Source organism: Malania oleifera, chromosome 6 (assembly GCF_029873635.1).
Source record: "Malania oleifera isolate guangnan ecotype guangnan chromosome 6, ASM2987363v1, whole genome shotgun sequence".
Lineage (NCBI taxonomy): Eukaryota > Viridiplantae > Streptophyta > Magnoliopsida > Santalales > Ximeniaceae > Malania > Malania oleifera.
Window position 1 is genome coordinate 80,122,056 of NC_080422.1, and position 11,522 is coordinate 80,133,577.

Below are 11,522 nucleotides of genomic sequence, written 5' to 3' on the forward strand. Positions count from 1 at the left end.
TTTCATTCAAGCGAATTTCCATTTAATTTTTTGCCAGAAAGGGCCAAACTGTCGACGGTTTGCCATATTTCTTTACAAACTTGACATTTTTTGTATATTTAGGTGCATGAAAATGATTTTAACCCAACAGGGACAAAGTATATGAAGATATACGATATTTAGACCGTTTAACACTTGTCCCATTTTAAACAAAATCGAGTATAGGATATTTTCATATAAATCATGGTTTGTCTTTGAAAACTCTTGAGTATGAGACTTATAATTTAGTGATATCCTATATAATCTAACCACCAAATGTCAATGTCATTACTTGACATTTGGCATCATCAGGTAGTCGTTTTTATACAAGTGATTGACATACTACAAATTAATGACTAAAAACACTTTCCATGGAAATGAGAAATTATATGGTTGAATGGGTCTACCACATCATTTATAAACTAATCTAATTAAATGTTAACAACTCTTAAGTAGACACATCAACCAATCCCAATCAATTGTTTTTTCTCAAAATAAATTCTAATTTTCTTTCTTGTTTAAGATATAAATACATTTTTGGTCTTTTTATATATATAAATTTATGTAGTTTTTAAAAGAAAAAAATTACGCTGAAAAGTTAAAAAAATAATAATAAATTTTGAGTTCACAACATAACATAGTCTTATTTACTTGAAGAAAAAAAAAATTACATTTCCTAGTACCATGGATCTAAATTTTTGAGTCAATATGATTGTTTGAGTCAATAAAATTGTCCTAGAACATAAATAGATTATAAAAGTTGTTCTTAATTTTTCAAAATGTGCAACATCACAACAATATTAGTATATTAATAATAAAAATATATATTTTCATAATAATAGTGAAAAGAAGATAATATATATAAAAATAAATTAATTTTAAAAATCACCTTTCTAATGATTCCTCATTAGGAAATATATAAAAAAAAATACATTTTATTATATATATTTTAATATTATTTATTTATTTATTTTATGACTCATAACTCCTACTTGGTTGGGCCCTTCGGACCCGCCCAGATGACATGAAACTAGAGGGATGAAAACATTACAGCCCATTGGCGCATCTTTGATTATTCACCAGGCAAACCATAAGACATAATAAAACTTTTAGTATACTTATATGTCAACTTTATATTCTTTTTTTCAGGTAAATATTTACTCTCAATTTTATATTTATTCTACTAGTTAATTTTTTTTTCGTAACTTAATTTATTTGTCCTTTTTTTCGTAACTCTTTTTTATTTAGCATACTTTTCTTTTAAAAATATATAAATTTAAATATATAAAAGGCAAAAATGCATTTATTTCCTAAATAAGAAATTAAGAGGATAATAATTTATTATGAGAAGCAATAATAATGAGGATTTGCTTCTTTGGTCTATTTAAGAATTGTCGTCATTTAATTGGATTAGTTTATAGATGATGTGATAGACCCAATCTATCTAATCATTTCCCCATGAAACCCATTTTTCTTGTTTTAATTCTCTTGCATTTATCATTCACACCTCCTGTAATTTGTGCTCAAAATCTAATTTCAAAAGTACACCACCTCAAAATTGTTTTTTAGTCTTCTAGACAATTGTCGTATAAACCTTAATATGATTAAAATCTTTTATATCTTTCAAAATTCAAAATAAAAAACAAAAGAATGATGGCAAAGAACAGAAGATAACGGATTGGATTAAACAAGATATCTAAGATTGTAGGGTCACTTACACAACACACAATAAGAGTTTTGTAATTGATTGACTTTTAGATTAACATTGTTGATTTATGGTTAATTAAAGAAAGAAGGAATAAGTAGAACAATTTTTTTTTTGTATTTTATTTGTGGGTTATGTAAGCTTGTCAAATCTTCTATTCTATGTCTTCATCGGGTTTGAAAATGAGCTTATTGATAAAGTTACCAATTTTATACTAAACAAACTGAAGTATTTGTCCACAAGTAATGTTAAGAATCTACTTATACTTGAAAAAAAAAAAAAAAAGGCAATGGAGGGCATAGATGCCCTTTCAATCCCTTCCTCTTGCATAAAATTCAAAGTGAAATAAATATATAAATAAATAAATTCCAAATTTGGATGGCAACCTAACCTTCTTTACATTCTCATCAACTCCCTCGTCTTAAACATTGTGTAAACCATGTGCAGATCCTCATTCTATTTCAAAACTTCTCCTTTGGGTTTCGTTTTAGTAAAATAAAAATGTGAAAGAAAAAAAATATAAAAAGAAAAATGATAAGGAAACTAATTTTTCGTGTATTATTTTATTCCAAATACTATTAGAATGAAAATTTAAATGCAAATTTTCATAATATATAGACTAAACTCTAATAAATTGATTTATAGGTATGTTTTATTTTTATTTATTTATTTATTTATTTTTATTACATAGGAACTCCAACCACCAATGAGCCATTCGAACCCCCTGTTACGGCACCAAACCTACGAATCAGCGTCATTCGCCCCCAAATCTCGCTGATTAGGGTAAAGTTCGGATGTAGACACAACTTTTATGCATCACTTGTACATTTGGCCAACCCGACTCCCGGGACACATCTCCATTACCATCCACGGTCCCTGCTGGCTCACAGAGAACTCTCACCATCAACGGTCTCTACTGACTCATAAAGTAAACTCTCATCATCCATAGGTACCGCTGGTTTCGTAAGTGTATTTACCTGAAATTGAACCCCTGATGCTCCTTCTTACTTACTGATGTCATTCTACTGCGCTATGTCGTGGGGACTTGTATGTTTTATTTTCGTCAACATAATACTCGTTGATCTATTAACATTCCAACAACGATGCCATTTGGCCCTACCCCCACGGGCATGGCACAGTAGAAAGGCGTTGGCATGTAAGAAGGAGCATCATGTATTCGAATCTCAGTAAACACATAATGTGTGGCCTAAGGGGCGGATTTGTTGAATGTCCAACTGGCGCCTAGAAGTCGTGGCCGCATTCGGATTTACCTGGGGCGGCACATCAAGGTGGGGGGGGGGGGGGAGAAGAAGGTAACTGCTCACGGGGGTTTGGTGCCGCACCGGGGGATCCAAAGGGCTCGTACGGGAGTTCTCACGTTTTCAGGAAAAAAAAAAAATGATGCCATTTGGCCCTATAGGTGTTTTGTTATTCATCACTTTTAATGCATTATTTGACTTTGTGTACTTTATTTTTACTTTTGGGATAATGCAAATTTTTAACTCTTTTCATTGTGAGTCAAATTTAAGATTATGCTCCTTGCATAATTACACAAGGATAGAAAGGATGCAATTTCCTAAAATAAGGTGGTTTTTCTTGGACCTCCGACTTCCAACCAACGCCTCAAATAAACACAACTCACTAATTTCAAGCCTTGAATTGGGTTTGTGTGCATTTAATCAAAACATAATATAATAATTATACTTTGTTTTGTACAAAGCCACACAATAAGCTGAGCTATAAACTCCCAAACACAGACATACATTCAAAATTTTAGAGAAAAAAATAATAACTTATCAAATAATTTAAATTTTCGGAACCAAATTTTATCAATTTAATGGTCACTTAACTTTCTTGAACCTTCCCACCAAAAAAAATTAAAAACATTTGCCCTACAGTGCCGTTGAAGTTTCACGATAGCTTTTAACTCTCTCAAACATTTCATCAAACGCGTTGCAGGCGTAAAAGACACATCAATACGAAAAATAAACAGATGAAAGATGACATCTTTAGACTCCCAAATTCATTCCAAACTCATTTTAGTCGTTACGAGTTCACGAAGCTCGATCAACTAATCGTCTTCCCCACTACGCCAGAAGCTTCTCTTATCATCTTCGCTTTCTCTCCGTCTCGAAAGCTGTACCAGAGGGTCGCGTAGTGCTCCCTTCGAACAATCTAGGCAAATGATCCATTCTTCTTTTTACTTTTTCCCTTTTCTATTTTATTTTTTTTTAAATCATGTTTCTTTGTTTCGGGTTTGTATGGCGTATTGCGTAGAAGCCTCAGGGTAGTCGTAATACGTATTGTTTTGCTTATCTTCCATTAACTTTTGGGTCAACGGATGGGGAAGATCCTTCTCTCTTGCTCGTCTCCAGGGAGCTTCAGTTTTGAACTCTTGTGCTATTTTTTTATTTGGCTGAAAGAGGGAGAAATCAGGAATGGTGAAGATTCCCGCAGGTTTCCCAGAAATTTTCTGACCACTCGCTTCACTTTTCTACTTTCCACACCAACGCGCAGGAAGATCCATACATAACCTTGCTTGTATTTTTTACTTTGTTCTCTGATAAGATCTTCACTCAGTCACACCTTTCTCTGCTGAATTTCCATTTTCCAATGGCTTCCACCGGCAACCGAAGAGGCTCTTCGTCGGCGTCTTCTTCTTCTTCTTCTCCTTCTTCTTCTTCTTCTTCTTCTTCCAATCTGCGGCATATATACGATGTGTTCTTGAGCTTTAGGGGCGAAGATACCCGCAACAGCTTCGTTAGCCATCTCTACGCGGCTTTGCATCGGAAAGGGATTCACACCTACAGGGACGATGAAAAGCTCAAAAGGGGGAGAGAAATTTCGCCGGAGCTGGTGAAAGCCATCGAGGGTTCGAGGTTTTCGATCATCATTTTCTCCGAAAACTACGCTTCTTCGACTTGGTGCTTGGATGAACTTGCGAAGATCATGGAATGCAAGAACCTGATTGGGCAAACAGTTGTCCCCATTTTCTACAATGTGACTCCCTCGGAAGTACGGAAGCAAACTGGGAATTTCGCAGAAGCCTTTGCCAAACACGAAGAATATTTCAAGGAGAGAAAGGAGAAGGTGCAGAGATGGAGGGCAGCTCTGATCGAAGCTACCAATTTGTCCGGGTGGGATTCACAGGAGTCGTGCAGGTATTTCTTTGTCTCCCATAAATTTTGATACGTTTTCTTTTCTTTTTTGGTCTACTATCAACTCTGTTAAGCACAAAGAATAAAATTGTTGCAATGTGATTTGAAGGTTATGAGTTTGAGGAGTGCAAAGTAATATGGTATACCATAAACCAATTATGATTCATCTGTAAACCCTGCATTTGCTTTGTGCATTCGGCTACCGTTTTTATCTAAGTGATTGACATACTACAAATTAATGACTAAAAAAATGCTTTTTATGTAAACGAGAAACTATTAGATATCACATCATTTATAAACTAATCCAATTAAATGTTAACAATTTTAAGGTAGACATATTAGCAAATCCTAATCACTTGGTCCTTCCCAACATAAACTCTAATTTCCTTTCTTGTTTAAGATATAAATACATATTTTTGTCTTTTTTATGTATTTAAATTTATGCAGTTTTTAAAAGAAAAAAACCACGCCGAAAAGTTAAAAAATTAATAAATTTTGAGTTTGAAACCTAACATAATCTTATTTACTTGAAGAAAACAAATAATTTACATTTCCTAGTACTTTGGATCTAAATTTGAGAGTAAATATAATTGTTAAAAAAAAAAAAATATAAAGTTGTCCTAGAATATAAATCGATTATAAAAATTGTTCTTAAATTTTAAAATGTTCCACATCACAATAATATTATTATATTAATAATAAAAAATATATTTTCATAATAATATTGAAAAGAAGATATATATATATATATATATATATATATATATATTAAAAATCACCTTTCTTGTGATTCTTCATTAGGAATTATATAAAAACATACTTTTTACTATTTATATTATCATATTATTTATTTATTTATTTTATGGCTCATAACTCATACTTGAGCAAGCTCTTCGGACCTCACTCAGATGACACCAAATTAGAGGGATGAAACCATTATCGTCCATTCATTGACGCATCTTTGATTATTCACCACGCAAACTATAAGACATTAAAATTTTTATAGTCTACTGATATGTCAACTTTATATTTTTTTTTTTTCAGATAAACATATACTTTCAATTTTATATCTATTCTACTAGATAATTTATTTTTTTCATAACTTAATTTATTTTTTTCTCTTTTTGTCAAGTAAATAAGATCATGTTATGTCTTGTACTCATTTTTTATTTGTTTTTATCTTTAGTATTATTTTCTTTCAAAATATATAAATTTAAATGCATAAAAAGCAAAAAGAAGCATTTATTTCCTAAATAAGAAAAAGATAAGAATTTATTACGGGGAGCAATAATAATGAGGATTTTCATATTTGGTCTATTTAAGAGTTGTTGTCGTTTAATTAGATTAGTCTATAGATGATGTGGTATACCCCCAAGTCTATCTAATAATTTCTCCATGGGAACTGACCTTTATTTATCTATTTATTTATTTATTTTTTTAATTCTCTTGCATTTGTCATTCACAACTCCTATTATTTGTGCTCAAAATCTAATTTCAAAAGTACACAACCTCAAAATTATTTTTTAGTCTCCCAAACAATTGCTGTAGAAACCTTAATATGACAAAAATCTGTTATATCTTTCAAAATTCAAAATAGAAAACAAAAGAATGATGCTCAAGAATTGAAGATAAGGGATAGGATTACATAAGATATCTAAGATTGTAGGATTACTTCCTTGCACAACACGCAATAACAGTTTTGTAATTGAATGAATTTTAGGTTAGCATTGTTGATTCCGGTTAATTAAAGGCCGAAGGAATAAGTAGAACATTTTTTTTTGTGTATTTCACTATTTCTGGGTTATGTAAGCTTGCCAATTCTACTGTTCTATGTCTTCATCAGGTCTGAATCCATGCTTATTGATGGAGTTGTCCACTTTATACTAAACGAACTAAAGTATTTGTCCAAAAGTAATGCTAAGGATCTATTTGGTATTGATTCTCGCATAGAAGAATTGATTTCGTTGTTATGCACCGAGGTCAATGATGTTTGTTTTGTAGGAATATGGGGCATGGGTGGCATAGGTAAGACCACCATTGCGGAAGTTGTCTATGATCAAATATCTGTTCTATTTGAAGGACGTTGCTTTCTTGCAAATGTAAGGGAACATGATTTAGTTTTTTTGCAAGAAAAACTTCTTTCCACAATCTTGATGGAAGGAAATGTAAATATAGATACTTCTAATATGGGAACAAATGTCATAAGGGACAGGCTTCATTTCAGAAAGGTTCTTATTGTTCTTGACAATGTGGATAAGTTGGAGCAGTTAGAAGCACTTGCTGGGAAGCATGATTAGTTTGGCCCTGGAAGTCGAATCATCATCACAACTAGAGATAAGCAATTGCTAATTGCGCATAATGTGGCAAAAATATGCAAGGCTAAGCAATTGAACAACTTAGAATCTTTCGAATTCTTTTGCTGGAAGGCTTTTGGGCAGAAATTCCCCAAGGAAGAATATTTTGAAGTCACAAAATCACTAATAAGTTATGCAAAGGGCCTTCCATTAGCACTTAAAATTTTGGGATCTTTTCTTTGTGGCAGAGGTGTTGATGAATGGAAAAGTGTGTTGAATAAACTGAAAAAATATCCCAATGAAGAAATTCAAAAGATTCTCAGAATAAGTTATGATGCACTGGATGATCGGCAGAAAAATTTATTTCTTGATATTGCATGTTTCTTTAAAGGAGATGACAAGGAGTACGTAACTAAAATACTAGAGAGTTGTGATTTCTTCCCTATTGATATTAGTGTTCTTGTTGAAAAGTCGCTTATAACACTCGAAGAAAACAAGGTGTTGATGCATGACTTATTGCAAGAAATGGGAAGGGATATAGTTCGTCAACGGTCCCTTGAAGAGCTTGGCAGACTCAGCAGGTTATGGTCCCATGAAGATGTTTGTCACGTACTGTCAAAAAAATCAGTAGGTGCCATATACATGAGCTTTCTCTTGACATTTGAGCATTGATATATCATAAGCCTAGACTGATGAACACGTTCATAGGAATCCATTTATGGTTTTAAACACTTAATTTTTTACTTGTGTTTTTGTTATAGGGGACTGAAGAGGTTCAAGCCATAGTCCTAGACCTTTATGGACTAAAAGAGGTAAATTTTAGTGCTAAAGCCTTTGCAACCATGCCTAATCTAAGATTGCTCAGAATCGGTTTTATGGACCAACCTGGAGGATTTGAATATCTTTCCAGAAAAGAGTTAAGGTTCAGAACTAAATCTGATGCAATGTTGAATAAGCTTGAGTTATACAAAGATTGTAAATTGCACATTTCTGGAGGCTTTGAGTTTCTTTCTAACAAATTAAGGTGTCTTTACTGGTGTGGATTTCCTTTGAAATCTTTTCCTGCAAAATTTCATCCGGAGAACATTGTTGAGCTTAATATGTCCTATGGCTGCATCAAACAACTGTGGAAAGGGATCATGGTATGTCTTTTAACTTTTATGTTTCTTTACTTGAAAATCATAATGTCCATAAGAAATTCTCTCTCTCTCTCTCTCTCTCTCTAAAATTTTTTAATAAGTTAAAACTTCATGAAACTTAGTAACTTATTGTCTGCCTTTTTTTTTCTTTTTTTTTTTTTTAAGTAGGTATTAAAGAATTTGAAATTCATGAAGCTCAGTCACTCCCAGAATCTGATGAAGACCCCAAACTTTACTGGTGTCCCGAACCTGGAGAGTCTAATTCTTGAAGGTTGTATAAATTTGGTTAAGATTCATCCATCCATTGGAACTCTCAAGAGGCTTATTCTTTTGAATTTAAAAGACTGCAAAAGTCTTAGATATCTTGTGAGTGCAATTGACTTGGATTCTCTTGAAAGTCTCATCCTCTCAGGCTGTTCGAAACTCCAGACATTTCCTGAGGTTTCAAGTAATATGCCGCATTTATGGGAGCTTTCTTTGCAGGGGACTTCCATCAAAGGGCTACCGCCTTCCATTAAATATCTCAGCGGTCTCGTTTCACTAGATCTTAAAGAGTGCAAAAACCTTGAGTGTCTCCCAAGCAGCATATGTATGCTACGATCTCTTGAAACACTCACTCTCTCGGGCTGCTCAAAACTTGCTAAATTGCCAGAGGACATGGGGAGTTTAGAATGTTTAGTGGGACTATATGCTGATAGGACAGCCATAAACCAGCTTCCGCCCTCTATCATACAATTAAAGAACCTAACATCTATATCTTTTTGCGGAGTTAGTCCAAAAATGTCGAAATCATGGCGTCATCAACTTTTCTCTATGTTATTGCCAAGTAGAGATCATATGTTCGCCAGTCTAGAATTGTCTCCATTGTCAAGGCTATCCTCTTTATGTATTCTAGATGTCCGTGATTCCAATCTCTTGGCAGTCCCAAATGATATAGGCTGCTTGTCATCTTAAGGCAGTTATACCTCAGCCATAATAATTTCATAAGCATCCCTTCAAGCATCAGTCAGCTTTCTGAATTGCTATTTCTTTATTTGGATGGTTGTGAAAGGCTCCAAGCATTGCCAGAGCTTCCATCAAGTATCGATACTTTAGTTGCAGACGGTTGCACATCACTGGAAAAATTACCAAATACATGCACATTGAATTATCGACATGCTGGATTCTCAAGTTGTTCAAAATTGCTGGAGAATCAATGCATAGATGATTTGGTTGGGATATTGGTGAATAATCAACTTCAGGTCTCTCTCTCTCTCTCTCTCTCTCTCTCTCTCTCTCTCTCTTTAATATGGATTTTTTCTTGGTGCAGGCTCCTAATTTGCCACCAAATTTCGACACTGTTCTTCCTGGAAAAGAGATTCCAAAGTGGTTCAGTCATCAGAACATGGGGGATTCAGTGTCTATTCAATTGCCTCCAAATTGGTATGATGATATAGTGGGAGTTGCTATGTGTGTTGTTTTCAAATCCCACGATGGAAGTTGTGCTTCGGTTTTGGATGTTGCATGGGGACCGGGATATGTTTATGGCTATGGCCTTACCTGCGATTATTACATTGGATACAAGAACCATCCAGAATTCAAATCCAATGAGGAGCACTTATGGCTTGGTTATTTAAAACTAGAAGATATCAAGGATTCACACGTATATGCTTGGAGGGATGATTTTACGAAGATTAATGTTGATTTTTGTTCCAATCTAGAATCTGGGTTTGTGATAGAGAAGTGTGCAGCCTGTCTAGTGTCCAAGGAAGGCGCAGAAGAAAAGGATGAAGACTTGTCTATCTCTGATGAGACTCAGAGTGAAGCATATCAGTTTTCAGACATCCTAGTGGAACACGTTAGTTTTCGTACATCCTTTACTGTTCGGGCGGCTTCGACTACGCAAGCTCTCGTGCCACCTCCACTTTGGGAAAAGGTAATGAGGAAAAAAGGAGGTGGCATTTGACTTGCTTTCCTTAAATTTGGTGGAGAATGGAACCAATTGTTTGACTGGTAAATGCAAACCCAAAATGAAAGTTGTGATAGCAACATCATGGGCATCAGTTCCTTAATGTACAGAATGGAATAGCTTTTGAGCCAAATTGCCAATTCAGTCGTGATTGTTTTGTATCTTGTTTCATTTCTCCAAATCTCGATTTATGTAGATGAGGCGTTTGATCTCTGCTAGGCAAGATCTGCTCGCTGGCAGAAGAGAAGCAGAAGTTGCACAACAGGAGATATATTTCTGGCATCTTTGAATCTTTTGCTTCCAACAACAATGTTCGAATTCTTGATAGCCCCAATATATAATTGAAGATTTTTAAGTCGTATTCCTTTTTCTTAATGAATTCCTTTTTTGTTTCTGAATCACATGAAAGACCAACGCATTGGGAACTGTTGAGGTAGAATACCACATTTTTGCAAGCATTTATATAATACATTATTCTGCCAAATGCGTCTTAAGCAAATTGAAGAAGTAGTTGATGATTTTCTTTTCTCATTTAGTTTGCAAAGTATGAAATGCGGATTTAACATAGGTTTGAAAAAAGCATGCACTGTTCTGCGTGTGAATGATATTTAGAACAAATTGGTTGCAGGAATGGGCTAATTTTATGCTTAGTAAGCACCCTTAATCCTATAAGTAAGGACAAATAATATTATTTATATTTTTGAAAAACAGTACTATTTTATCTATTAAAAAAAATCCTGATCAAAGAGGTGGGGTGAAAATGACATTTATGTAGTTACCTCTTATTTTACCCAATAATTATGTTCTAGAGCTAAAATTGTTTAGATATTATATGCCCAACAACTAAAATAATGAAGTATTCAAATTTAGAGGTTGGTTTAAGTTAAAATTTGAAACTAATTAGAAATCTATGATTTTAACATTGAGATGATGTAAAGAAAGAAACGGTATATAAGATAAGAGATCGACAACATTCGTAAATTTTTTTTTTTTAATGAAGAAAAAAAAAAAAATAAAGATTAGTTGAGGGCAAGCCTTGGATCAACATTAAGGTTCTTCCTTTGTGACCGGTCCAAGGAAATAGTCTATCTGCGTAAAAGTAGGAATAATGTTGCATACACTGTGATAACCCTCCCCTTACCCTCGTAAAGTGGGGAGCTTTTATGGGAGTTTTTTTTTCAGTTTATCTTTTTTTAAAAAAAAATATATATATATTAAATAATACCTTATTTTGGAAAATAATTCTCAAAATGATTCTAA

General features: G+C 33.6%; 1 pseudogene; it reads left to right on the plus strand.

Moving 5' to 3' along the window:
* The first annotated feature begins 3,618 nt into the window (after nucleotides 1–3,618).
* Nucleotides 3,619–10,620, plus strand: LOC131157991 (disease resistance protein RUN1-like; annotated as a pseudogene).
* The last annotated feature ends 902 nt before the right edge of the window (nucleotides 10,621–11,522 follow it).